This window comes from Phyllobates terribilis, unplaced genomic scaffold (assembly GCF_046119375.1).
Source record: "Phyllobates terribilis strain yellow unplaced genomic scaffold, ASM4611937v1 Scaffold_3__8_contigs__length_932513732, whole genome shotgun sequence".
Taxonomy (NCBI): domain Eukaryota; kingdom Metazoa; phylum Chordata; class Amphibia; order Anura; family Dendrobatidae; genus Phyllobates; species Phyllobates terribilis.
The window spans coordinates 54,399,758-54,414,759 of NW_027362763.1; positions in this window are offsets into that span (position 1 = coordinate 54,399,758).

The window sequence follows — 15,002 nt, forward strand, 5'->3', positions numbered from 1 at the left end:
GTGAAAGACCCCACACTACACATGGAGGACAGGTAGATAGTGACAGACCCCACACTACACATGGAGGACAGGTAGAGAGTGACAGACCCCGCACTACACATGGAGGACAGGTAGAGAGTGACAGACCCCGCACTACACATGGAGGACAGGTAGAGAGTGACAAACCCTGCACTACACATGGAGGACAGGTAGAGAGTGACAGACCCCGCACTACACATGGAGGACAGGTAGAGAGTGACAGACACCGCACTACACATGGAGGACAGGTAGAGAGTGACAGATTGCGCACTACACATGGAGGACAGGTAGAGAGTGACAGACCCCGCACTACACATGGAGGACACGTAGAGAGTGACAGATTGCGCACTATACATGGAGGACAGGTAGAGAGTGACAGACCCTGCACTACACATGGAGGACAGGTAGAGAGTGACAGACCCCCACACTACACATGGAGGACAGGTAGAGAGTGAAAGACCCCACACTACACATGGAGGACAGGTAGATAGTGACAGACCCCACACTACACATGGAGGACAGGTAGAGAGTGAAAGACACCGCACTACACATGGAGGACAGGTAGAGAGTGACAGACCCCGCACTACACATGGAGGACAGGTAGAGAGTGACAAACCCTGCACTACACATGGAGGACAGGTAGAGAGTGACAGACCCCGCACTACACATGGAGGACAGGTAGAGAGTGACAGACGCCGCACTACACATGGAGGACAGGTAGAGAGTGACAGACCTCGCACTACACATGGAGGACAGGTAGAGAGTGACAGACCCCGCACTACACATGGAGGACAGGTAGAGAGTGACAGACCCCGCACTATACATGGAGGACAGGTAGAGAGTGACAGACCCAGCACTACACATGGAGGACAGGTAGAGAGTGACAGACACCGCACTACACATGGAGGACAGGTAGAGAGTGACAGATTGCGCACTACTCATGGAGGACAGGTAGAGAGTGACAGACCCCGCACTACACATGGAGGACAGGTAGAGAGTGACAGAACCCACACTACACATGGAGGACAGGTAGAGAGTGACAGACCCCGCACTACACATGGAGGACAGGTAGAGAGTGACAGACCCCACACTGCACATGGAGGACAGGTAGAGAGTGACAGACCTCGCACTACACATGGAGGACAGGTAGAGAGTGACAGACCCCGCACTACACATGGAGGACAGGTAGATAGTGACAAACCCCACACTACACATGGAGGACAGGTAGAGAGTGACAGATCACACACTACACAATAAGCAAAGGTAGAGAGTGATAGGCCCCGCAGTACACATAGAGGACAGGTAGAGAGTGACAGACCCCACACTACACATAGAGGACAGGTAGATAGTGACAAACCCCACACTACACATGGAGGACAGGTAGAGAGTGACAGACCCCGCACTACACATGGAGGACAGGTAGAGAGTGACAGACCTCGCACTACACATGGAGGACAGGTAGAGAGTGACAGACCCCGCACTACACATGGAGGACAGGTAGAGAGTGACAGACCCCACACTGCACATGGAGGACAGGTAGAGAGTGACAGACACAGCACTACACATGGAGGACAGGTAGAGAGTGACAGATTGCGCACTACACATGGAGGACAGGTAGAGAGTGACAGACCCCGCACTACACATGGAGGACACGTAGAGAGTGACAGATTGCGCACTATACATGGAGGACAGGTAGAGAGTGACAGACCCCGCACTACACATGGAGGACAGGTAGAGAGTGACAGACCCCCACACTACACATGGAGGACAGGTAGAGAGTGAAAGACCCCACACTACACATGGAGGACAGGTAGATAGTGACAGACCCCACACTACACATGGAGGACAGGTAGAGAGTGACAGACCCCGCACTACACATGGAGGACAGGTAGAGAGTGACAGACCCCGCACTACACATGGAGGACAGGTAGAGAGTGACAAACCCCGCACTACACATGGAGGACAGGTAGAGAGTGACAGACCCCGCACTACACATGGAGGACAGGTAGAGAGTGACAGACACCGCACTACACATGGAGGACAGGTAGAGAGTGACAGATTGCGCACTACACATGGAGGACAGGTAGAGAGTGACAGACCCCGCACTACACATGGAGGACACGTAGAGAGTGACAGATTGCGCACTATACATGGAGGACAGGTAGAGAGTGACAGACCCTGCACTACACATGGAGGACAGGTAGAGAGTGACAGACCCCCACACTACACATGGAGGACAGGTAGAGAGTGAAAGACCCCACACTACACATGGAGGACAGGTAGATAGTGACAGACCCCACACTACACATGGAGGACAGGTAGAGAGTGAAAGACACCGCACTACACATGGAGGACAGGTAGAGAGTGACAGACCCCGCACTACACATGGAGGACAGGTAGAGAGTGACAAACCCTGCACTACACATGGAGGACAGGTAGAGAGTGACAGACCCCGCACTACACATGGAGGACAGGTAGAGAGTGACAGACGCCGCACTACACATGGAGGACAGGTAGAGAGTGACAGACCTCGCACTACACATGGAGGACAGGTAGAGAGTGACAGACCCCGCACTACACATGGAGGACAGGTAGAGAGTGATAGACCCCGCACTACACATGGAGGACAGGTAGAGAGTGACAGACCCCGCACTACACATGGAGGACAGGTAGAGAGTGACAGACCCCACACTGCACATGGAGGACAGGTAGAGAGTGACAGACACCGCACTACACATGGAGGACAGGTAGAGAGTGACAGATTGCGCACTACACATGGAGGACAGGTAGAGAGTGACAGACCCCGCACTACACATGGAGGACAGGTAGAGAGTGACAGACCCCGCACTATACATGGAGGACAGGTAGAGAGTGACAGACCCAGCACTACACATGGAGGACAGGTAGAGAGTGACAGAAACCGCACTACACATGGAGGACAGGTAGAGAGTGACAGATTGCGCACTACTCATGGAGGACAGGTAGAGAGTGACAGACCCCGCACTACACATGGAGGACAGGTAGAGAGTGACAGAACCCACACTACACATGGAGGACAGGTAGAGAGTGACAGACCCTGCACTACACATGGAGGACAGGTAGAGAGTGACAGACCCCACACTGCACATGGAGGACAGGTAGAGAGTGACAGACCTCGCACTACACAAGGAGGACAGGTAGAGAGTGACAGACCCCGCACTACACATGGAGGACAGGTAGATAGTGACAAACCCCACACTACACATGGAGGACAGGTAGAGAGTGACAGATCACACACTACACAATAAGCACAGGTAGAGAGTGATAGGCCCCGCAGTACACATAGAGGACAGGTAGAGAGTGACAGACCCCACACTACACATGGAGGACAGGTAGATAGTGACAAACCCCACACTACACATGGAGGACAGGTAGAGAGTGACAGACCCCGCACTACACATGGAGGACAGGTAGAGAGTGACAGACCTCGCACTACACATGGAGGACAGGTAGAGAGTGACAGACCCCACACTACACATGGAGGACAGGTAGAGAGTGACAGACCCCATACTACACATGGAGGACAGTAAGAGAGTGACAGACCCCGCACTACACATGGAGGACAGATAGAGAGTGACAGACCCCGCACTACACATGGAGGACAGGTAGAGAGTGACAGACCCCGCACTACACATGGAGGACAGGTAGAGAGTGACAGACCCCGCACTACACATGGAGGACAGGTAGAGAGTGACAAACCCCGCACTACACATGGAGGACAGGTAGAGAGTGACAGACCTCGCACTACACATGGAGGACAGGTAGAGAGTGACAGACCCCGCACTACACATGGAGGACAGGTAGAGAGTGACAGACCCCATACTACACATGGAGGACAGTAAGAGAGTGACAGACCCCGCACTACACATGGAGGACAGATAAAGAGTGACAGACCCCACACTACACATGGAGGACAGGTAGAGAGTGACAGACCCCACACTACACATGGAGGACAGGTAGAGAGTGACAGACCCCACACTACACATGAAGGACAGGTAGAGAGTGACAGACCCCACACTACACATGGAGGACAGGTAGAGAGTGACAGACCCCGCACTGCATATGGAGGACAGGTAGAGAGTGATAGACCCCGCACGACACATGGTGGACAGGTAGAGAGTGACAGACCACACACTACACAGGGAGGACAGGTAGAGAGTGACAGACCCCGCACAACACATGGAGGACAGGTAGAGAGTGACAGACCCCGCACTACACATGGAGGACAGGTAGAGAGTGACAGACCCCACACTACACATGGAGGACAGGTAGAGAGTGAAAGACCCCACACTACACATGGAGGACAGGTAGAGAGTGACAGACCCCGCACTACACATGGAGGACAGGTAGAGAGTGACAGACCCCACACTACACATGGAGGACAGGTAGAGAGTGACAGACCCCGCACTACACACGGAGGACAGGTACACAGTGACAAACCCCGCACTATACATGGAGGACAGGTAGAGAGTGACAGACCCCGCACTACACATGGAGGACAGGTAGAGAGTGACAGACCCCGCACTACACATGGAGGACAGGTAGAGAGTGACAGACCCCGCACTACACATGGAGGACAGGTAGAGAGTGACAGACCTCGCACTACACATGGAGGACAGGTAGAGAGTGAAAGACCCCGCACTACACATGGAGGACAGGTAGAGAGTGACAGACCCCGCACTACACATGGAGGACAGGTAGAGAGTGACAGATCACACACTACACAATGAGCACAAGTAGGGAGTGACAGACCCTGCACTACACATGGAGGACAGGTAGAGATTGACAGACCCCACACTGCAAATGGAGGACAGATAGAGAGTGACAGACCTCGCACTACACATGGAGGACAGGTAGAGAGTGACAGACCCCGCAGTACACATGGAGGACAGGTAGAGAGTGACAGACCCCACACTGCACATGGAGGACAGGTAGAGAGTGACAGACCCCGCACTACACATGAAGGACAGGTAGATAGTGACAGACCCCACGCTACACATGGAGGACAGGTAGAGAGTGACAGACCCCACACTACACATGGAGGACAGGTAGAGAGTGCAGACCCCACACTGCACATGGAGGACAGGTAGAGAGTGACAGACCCCACACTACACATGGAGGACAGGTAGAGAGTGACAGACCCCACACTGCACATGGAGGACAGGTAGAGAGTGACAGACCCCGCACTACACATGGATGACAGGTAGAGAGTGACAGACCCCGCACTACACATGGAGGACAGGTAGAGAGTGACAGACCCCACACTGCATATGGAGGACAGGTAGAGAGTGAAAGACCCCACACTACACATGGAGGACAGGTAGAGAGTGACAGACCCCGCACTACACATGGAGGACAGGTAGAGAGTGACAGACACCGCTCTACACATGGAGGACAGGTAGAGAGTGACAGATTGCGCACTACACATGGAGGACAGGTAGAGAGTGACAGACCCCGCACTACACATGGAGGACACGTAGAGAGTGACAGATTGCGCACTATACATGGAATACAGGTAGAGAGTGACAGACCCCGCACTACACATGGAGGACAGGTAGAGAGTGACAGACCCCCACACTACACATGGAGGACAGGTAGAGAGTGAAAGACCCCACACTACACATGGAGGACAGGTAGATAGTGACAGACCCCACACTACACATGGAGGACAGGTAGAGAGTGACAGACCCCGCACTACACATGGAGGACAGGTAGAGAGTGACAGACCCCGCACTACACATGGAGGACAGGTAGAGAGTGACAAACCCCGCACTACACATGGAGGACAGGTAGAGAGTGACAGACCTCGCACTACACATGGAGGACAGGTAGAAAGTGACAGACACCGCACTACACATGGAGGACAGGTAGAGAGTGACAGATTGCGCACTACACATGGAGGACAGGTAGAGAGTGACAGACCCCGCACTACACATGGAGGACACGTAGAGAGTGACAGATTGCGCACTACACATGGAGGACAGGTAGAGAGTGACAGACCCCGCACTACACATGGAGGACACGTAGAGAGTGACAGATTGCGCACTACACATGGAGGACAGGTAGAGAGTGACAGACCCTGCACTACACATGGAGGACAGGTAGAGAGTGACAGACCCCCACACTACACATGGAGGACAGGTAGAGAGTGACAGACACCGCACTACACATGGAGGACAGGTAGAGAGTGACAGATTGCGCACTACACATGGAGGACAGGTAGAGAGTGACAGACCCCGCACTACACATGGAGGACAGGTAGAGAGTGACAGACCCCGCACTACACATGGAGGACAGGTAGAGAGTGACAGACCCCGCACTACACATGGAGGACAGGTAGAGAGTGACAGACCCCGCACTACACATGGAGGACAGGTAGAGAGTGACAGACCCCACACTGCACATGGAGGACAGGTAGAGAGTGACAGACCTCGCACTACACATGGAGGACAGGTAGAGAGTGACAGACCCCGCACTACACATGGAGGACAGGTAGATAGTGACAAACCCCACACTACACATGGAGGACAGGTAGAGAGTGACAGATCACACACTACACAATAAGAAAAGGTAGAGAGTGATAGGCCCCGCAGTACACATAGAGGACAGGTAGAAAGTGACAGACCCCACAATACACATGGAGGACAGGTAGATAGTGACAAACCCCACACTACACATGGAGGACAGGTAGAGAGTGACAGACCCCGCACTACACATGGAGGACAGGTAGAGAGTGACAGACCTCGCACTACACATGGAGGACAGGTAGAGAGTGACAGACCCCGCACTACACATGGAGGACAGGTAGAGAGTGACAGACCCCACACTGCACATGGAGGACAGGTAGAGAGTGACAGACACCGCACTACACATGGAGGACAGGTAGAGAGTGACAGATTGCGCACTACACATGGAGGACAGGTAGAGAGTGACAGACCCCGCACTACACATGGAGGACAGGTAGAGAGTGACAGACCCCGCACTACACATGGAGGACAGGTAGAGAGTGACAGACCCAGCACTACACATGGAGGACAGGTAGAGAGTGACAGACACCGCACTACACATGGAGGACAGGTAGAGAGTGACAGATTGCGCACTACTCATGGAGGACAGGTAGAGAGTGACAGACCCCGCACTACACATGGAGGACAGGTAGAGAGTGACAGAACCCACACTACACATGGAGGACAGGTAGAGAGTGACAGACCCCGCACTACACATGGAGGACAGGTAGAGAGTGACAGACCCCACACTGCACATGGAGGACAAGTAGAGAGTGACAGACCTCGCACTACACATGGAGGACAGGTAGAGAGTGACAGACCCCGCACTACACATGGAGGACAGGTAGATAGTGACAAACCCCACACTACACATGGAGGACAGGTAGAGAGTGACAGATCACACACTACACAATAAGCACAGGTAGAGAGTGATAGGCCCCGCAGTACACATAGAGGACAGGTAGAGAGTGACAGACCCCACACTACACATGGAGGACAGGTAGATAGTGACAAACCCCACACTACACATGGAGGACAGGTAGAGAGTGACAGACCCCGCACTACACATGGAGGACAGGTAGAGAGTGACAGACCTCGCACTACACATGGAGGACAGGTAGAGAGTGACAGACCCCGCACTACACATGGAGGACAGGTAGAGAGTGACAGACCCCATACTACACATGGAGGACAGTAAGAGAGTTACAGACCCCGCACTACACATGGAGGACAGATAGAGAGTGACAGACCCCGCACTACACATGGAGGACAGGTAGAGAGTGACAGACCCCGCACTACACATGGAGGACAGGTAGAGAGTGACAGACCCCGCACTACACATGGAGGACAGGTAGAGAGTGACAGACCCCGCACTACACATGGAGGACAGGTAGAGAGTGACAGACCTCGCACTACACATGGAGGACAGGTAGAGAGTGACAGACCCCACACTACACATGGAGGACAGGTAGAGAGTGAAAGACCCCACACTACACATGGAGGACAGGTAGAGAGTGACAGACCCCGCACTACACATGGAGGACAGGTAGAGAGTGACAGACCCCACACTACACATGGAGGACAGGTAGAGAGTGACAGACCCCGCACTACACACGGAGGACAGGTACACAGTGACAAACCCCGCACTATACATGGAGGACAGGTAGAGAGTGACAGACCCCGCACTACACATGGAGGACAGGTAGAGAGTGACAGACCCCGCACTACACATGGAGGACAGGTAGAGAGTGACAGACCCCGCACTACACATGGAGGACAGGTAGAGAGTGACAGACCTCGCACTACACATGGAGGACAGGTAGAGAGTGAAAGACCCCGCACTACACATGGAGGACAGGTAGAGAGTGACAGACCCCGCACTACACATGGAGGACAGGTAGAGAGTGACAGATCACACACTACACAATGAGCACAAGTAGGGAGTGACAGACCCTGCACTACACATGGAGGACAGGTAGAGATTGACAGACCCCACACTGCAAATGGAGGACAGATAGAGAGTGACAGACCTCGCACTACACATGGAGGACAGGTAGAGAGTGACAGACCCCGCACTACACATGGAGGACAGGTAGAGAGTGACAGACCCCACACTGCACATGGAGGACAGGTAGAGAGTGACAGACCCCGCACTACACATGAAGGACAGGTAGATAGTGACAGACCCCACGCTACACATGGAGGACAGGTAGAGAGTGACAGACCCCACACTACACATGGAGGACAGGTAGAGAGTGCAGACCCCACACTGCACATGGAGGACAGGTAGAGAGTGACAGACCCCGCACTACACATGGATGACAGGTAGAGAGTGACAGACCCCGCACTACACATGGAGGACAGGTAGAGAGTGACAGACCCCACACTGCATATGGAGGACAGGTAGAGAGTGAAAGACCCCACACTACACATGGAGGACAGGTAGAGAGTGACAGACCCCGCACTACACATGGAGGACAGGTAGAGAGTGACAGACACCGCACTACACATGGAGGACAGGTAGAGAGTGACAGATTGCGCACTACACATGGAGGACAGGTAGAGAGTGACAGACCCCGCACTACACATGGAGGACACGTAGAGAGTGACAGATTGCGCACTATACATGGAATACAGGTAGAGAGTGACAGACCCCGCACTACACATGGAGGACAGGTAGAGAGTGACAGACCCCCACACTACACATGGAGGACAGGTAGAGAGTGAAAGACCCCACACTACACATGGAGGACAGGTAGATAGTGACAGACCCCACACTACACATGGAGGACAGGTAGAGAGTGACAGACCCCGCACTACACATGGAGGACAGGTAGAGAGTGACAGACCCCGCACTACACATGGAGGACAGGTAGAGAGTGACAAACCCCGCACTACACATGGAGGACAGGTAGAGAGTGACAGACCTCGCACTACACATGGAGGACAGGTAGAAAGTGACAGACACCGCACTACACATGGAGGACAGGTAGAGAGTGACAGATTGCGCACTACACATGGAGGACAGGTAGAGAGTGACAGACCCCGCACTACACATGGAGGACACGTAGAGAGTGACAGATTGCGCACTACACATGGAGGACAGGTAGAGAGTGACAGACCCTGCACTACACATGGAGGACAGGTAGAGAGTGACAGACCCCCACACTACACATGGAGGACAGGTAGAGAGTGACAGACACCGCACTACACATGGAGGACAGGTAGAGAGTGACAGATTGCGCACTACACATGGAGGACAGGTAGAGAGTGACAGACCCCGCACTACACATGGAGGACAGGTAGAGAGTGACAGACCCCGCACTACACATGGAGGACAGGTAGAGAGTGACAGACCCCGCACTACACATGGAGGACAGGTAGAGAGTGACAGACCCCGCACTACACATGGAGGACAGGTAGAGAGTGACAGACCCCACACTGCACATGGAGGACAGGTAGAGAGTGACAGACCTCGCACTACACATGGAGGACAGGTAGAGAGTGACAGACCCCGCACTACACATGGAGGACAGGTAGATAGTGACAAACCCCACACTACACATGGAGGACAGGTAGAGAGTGACAGATCACACACTACACAATAAGAAAAGGTAGAGAGTGATAGGCCCCGCAGTACACATAGAGGACAGGTAGAAAGTGACAGACCCCACAATACACATGGAGGACAGGTAGATAGTGACAAACCCCACACTACACATGGAGGACAGGTAGAGAGTGACAGACCCCGCACTACACATGGAGGACAGGTAGAGAGTGACAGACCTCGCACTACACATGGAGGACAGGTAGAGAGTGACAGACCCCGCACTACACATGGAGGACAGGTAGAGAGTGACAGACCCCACACTGCACATGGAGGACAGGTAGAGAGTGACAGACACCGCACTACACATGGAGGACAGGTAGAGAGTGACAGATTGCGCACTACACATGGAGGACAGGTAGAGAGTGACAGACCCCGCACTACACATGGAGGACAGGTAGAGAGTGACAGACCCAGCACTACACATGGAGGACAGGTAGAGAGTGACAGACACCGCACTACACATGGAGGACAGGTAGAGAGTGACAGATTGCGCACTACTCATGGAGGACAGGTAGAGAGTGACAGACCCCGCACTACACATGGAGGACAGGTAGAGAGTGACAGAACCCACACTACACATGGAGGACAGGTAGAGAGTGACAGACCCCGCACTACACATGGAGGACAGGTAGAGAGTGACAGACCCCACACTGCACATGGAGGACAAGTAGAGAGTGACAGACCTCGCACTACACATGGAGGACAGGTAGAGAGTGACAGACCCCGCACTACACATGGAGGACAGGTAGATAGTGACAAACCCCACACTACACATGGAGGACAGGTAGAGAGTGACAGATCACACACTACACAATAAGCACAGGTAGAGAGTGATAGGCCCCGCAGTACACATAGAGGACAGGTAGAGAGTGACAGACCCCACACTACACATGGAGGACAGGTAGATAGTGACAAACCCCACACTACACATGGAGGACAGGTAGAGAGTGACAGACCCCGCACTACACATGGAGGACAGGTAGAGAGTGACAGACCTCGCACTACACATGGAGGACAGGTAGAGAGTGACAGACCCCGCACTACACATGGAGGACAGGTAGAGAGTGACAGACCCCATACTACACATGGAGGACAGTAAGAGAGTGACAGACCCCGCACTACACATGGAGGACAGATATAGAGTGACAGACCCCGCACTACACATGGAGGACAGGTAGAGAGTGACAGACCCCGCACTACACATGGAGGACAGGTAGAGAGTGACAGACCCCGCACTACACATGGAGGACAGGTAGAGAGTGACAGACCCCGCACTACACATGGAGGACAGGTAGAGAGTGACAGACCTCGCACTACACATGGAGGACAGGTAGAGAGTGACAGACCCCGCACTACACATGGAGGACAGGTAGAGAGTGACAGACCCCATACTACACATGGAGGACAGTAAGAGAGTGACAGACCCCGCACTACACATGGAGGACAGATAGAGAGTGACAGACCCCACACTACACATGGAGGACAGGTAGAGAGTGACAGACCCCACACTGCACATGGAGGACAGGTAGAGAGTGACAGACCTCGCACTACACATGGAGGACAGGTAGAGAGTGACAGACCCCGCACTACACATGGAGGACAGGTAGATAGTGACAAACCCCACACTACACATGGAGGACAGGTAGAGAGTGACAGATCACACACTACACAATAAGAAAAGGTAGAGAGTGATAGGCCCCGCAGTACACATAGAGGACAGGTAGAGAGTGACAGACCCCACACTACACATGGAGGACAGGTAGATAGTGACAAACCCCACACTACACATGGAGGACAGGTAGAGAGTGACAGACCCCGCACTACACATGGAGGACAGGTAGAGAGTGACAGACCTCGCACTACACATGGAGGACAGGTAGAGAGTGACAGACCCCGCACTACACATGGAGGACAGGTAGAGAGTGACAGACCCCACACTGCACATGGAGGACAGGTAGAGAGTGACAGACACCGCACTACACATGGAGGACAGGTAGAGAGTGACAGATTGCGCACTACACATGGAGGACAGGTAGAGAGTGACAGACCCCGCACTACACATGGAGGACAGGTAGAGAGTGACAGACCCCGCACTACACATGGAGGACAGGTAGAGAGTGACAGACCCAGCACTACACATGGAGGACAGGTAGAGAGTGACAGACACCGCACTACACATGGAGGACAGGTAGAGAGTGACAGATTGCGCACTACTCATGGAGGACAGGTAGAGAGTGACAGACCCCGCACTACACATGGAGGACAGGTAGAGAGTGACAGAACCCACACTACACATGGAGGACAGGTAGAGAGTGACAGACCCCGCACTACACATGGAGGACAGGTAGAGAGTGACAGACCCCACACTGCACATGGAGGACAGGTAGAGAGTGACAGACCTCGCACTACACATGGAGGACAGCTAGAGAGTGACAGACCCCGCACTACACATGGAGGACAGGTAGATAGTGACAAACCCCACACTACACATGGAGGACAGGTAGAGAGTGACAGATCACACACTACACAATAAGCACAGGTAGAGAGTGATAGGCCCCGCAGTACACATAGAGGACAGGTAGAGAGTGACAGACCCCACACTACACATGGAGGACAGGTAGATAGTGACAAACCCCACACTACACATGGAGGACAGGTAGAGAGTGACAGACCCCGCACTACACATGGAGGACAGGTAGAGAGTGACAGACCTCGCACTACACATGGAGGACAGGTAGAGAGTGACAGACCCCGCACTACACATGGAGGACAGGTAGAGAGTGACAGACCCCATACTACACATGGAGGACAGTAAGAGAGTGACAGACCCCGCACTACACATGGAGGACAGATAGAGAGTGACAGACCCCGCACTACACATGGAGGACAGGTAGAGAGTGACAGACCCCGCACTACACATGGAGGACAGGTAGAGAGTGACAGACCCCGCACTACACATGGAGGACAGGTAGAGAGTGACAGACCCCGCACTACACATGGAGGACAGGTAGAGAGTGACAGACCTCGCACTACACATGGAGGACAGGTAGAGAGTGACAGACCCCGCACTACACATGGAGGACAGGTAGAGAGTGACAGACCCCATACTACACATGGAGGACAGTAAGAGAGTGACAGACCCCGCACTACACATGGAGGACAGATAGAGAGTGACAGACCCCACACTACACATGGAGGACAGGTAGAGAGTGACAGACCCCACACTACACATGGAGGACAGGTAGAGAGTGACAGACCCCACACTACGCATGAAGGACAGGTAGAGAGTGACAGACCCCACACTACACATGGAGGACAGGTAGAGAGTGACAGACCCCGCACTGCATATGGAGGACAGGTAGAGAGTGAGAGACCCCGCACGACACATGGTGGACAGGTAGAGAGTGACAGACCCCACACTACACATGGAGGACAGGTAGAGAGTGACAGACCACACACTACACAGGGAGGACAGGTAGAGAGTGACAGACCCCGCACAACACATGGAGGACAGGTAGAGAGTGACAGACCCCGCACTACACATGGAGGACAGGTAGAGAGTGACAGACCCCGCACTACACATGGAGGACAGGTAGAGAGTGACAGACCCCGCACTACAGATGGAGGACAGGTAGAGAGTGACAGACCCCGCACTACACATGGAGGACAGGTAGAGAGTGACAGACCTCGCACTACACATGGAGGACAGGTAGAGAGTGACAGACCCCGCACTACACATGGAGGACAGGTAGAGAGTGACAGACCCCATACTACACATGGAGGACAGTAAGAGAGTGACAGACCCCGCACTACACATGGAGGACAGATAGAGAGTGACAGACCCCACACTACACATGGAGGACAGGTAGAGAGTGACAGACCCCACACTACACATGGAGGACAGGTAGAGAGTGACAGACCCCACACTACACATGAAGGACAGGTAGAGAGTGACAGACCCCACACTACACATGGAGGACAGGTAGAGAGTGACAGACCCCGCACTGCATATGGAGGACAGGTAGAGAGTGACAGACCCCGCACGACACATGGTGGACTGGTAGAGAGTGACAGACCCCACACTACACATGGAGGACAGGTAGAGAGTGACAGACCACACACTACACAGGGAGGACAGGTAGAGAGTGACAGACCCCGCACAACACATGGAGGACAGGTAGAGAGTGACAGACCCCGCACTACACATGGAGGACAGGTAGAGAGTGACAGACCCCACACTACACATGGAGGACAGGTAGAGAGTGAAAGACCCCACACTACACATGGAGGACAGGAAGAGAGTGACAGACCCCGCACTACACATGGAGGACAGGTAGAGAGTGACAGACCCCACACTACACATGGAGGACAGGTAGAAAGTTACAGACCCCGCACTACACATGGAGGACAGGTAGAGAGTGACAGACCCCGCACTACACATGGAGGACAGGTAGAGAGTGACAGACCTCGCACTACACATGGAGGACAGGTAGAGAGTGAAAGACCCCGCACTACACATGGAGGACAGGTAGAGAGTGACAGACCCCGCACTACATATGGAGGACAGGTAGAGAGTGACAGATCACACACTACACAATGAGCACAAGTAGGGAGTGACAGACCCTGCACTACACATGGAGGACAGGTAGAGAGTGACAGACCCCACACTGCAAATGGAGGACAGGTAGAGAGTGACAGACCTCGCACTACACATGGAGGACAGGTAGAGAGTGACAGACCCCACACTACACATGGAGGACAGGTAGAGAGTGACAGACCCCACACTGCACATGGAGGACAGGTAGAGAGTGACAGACCCCGCACTACAC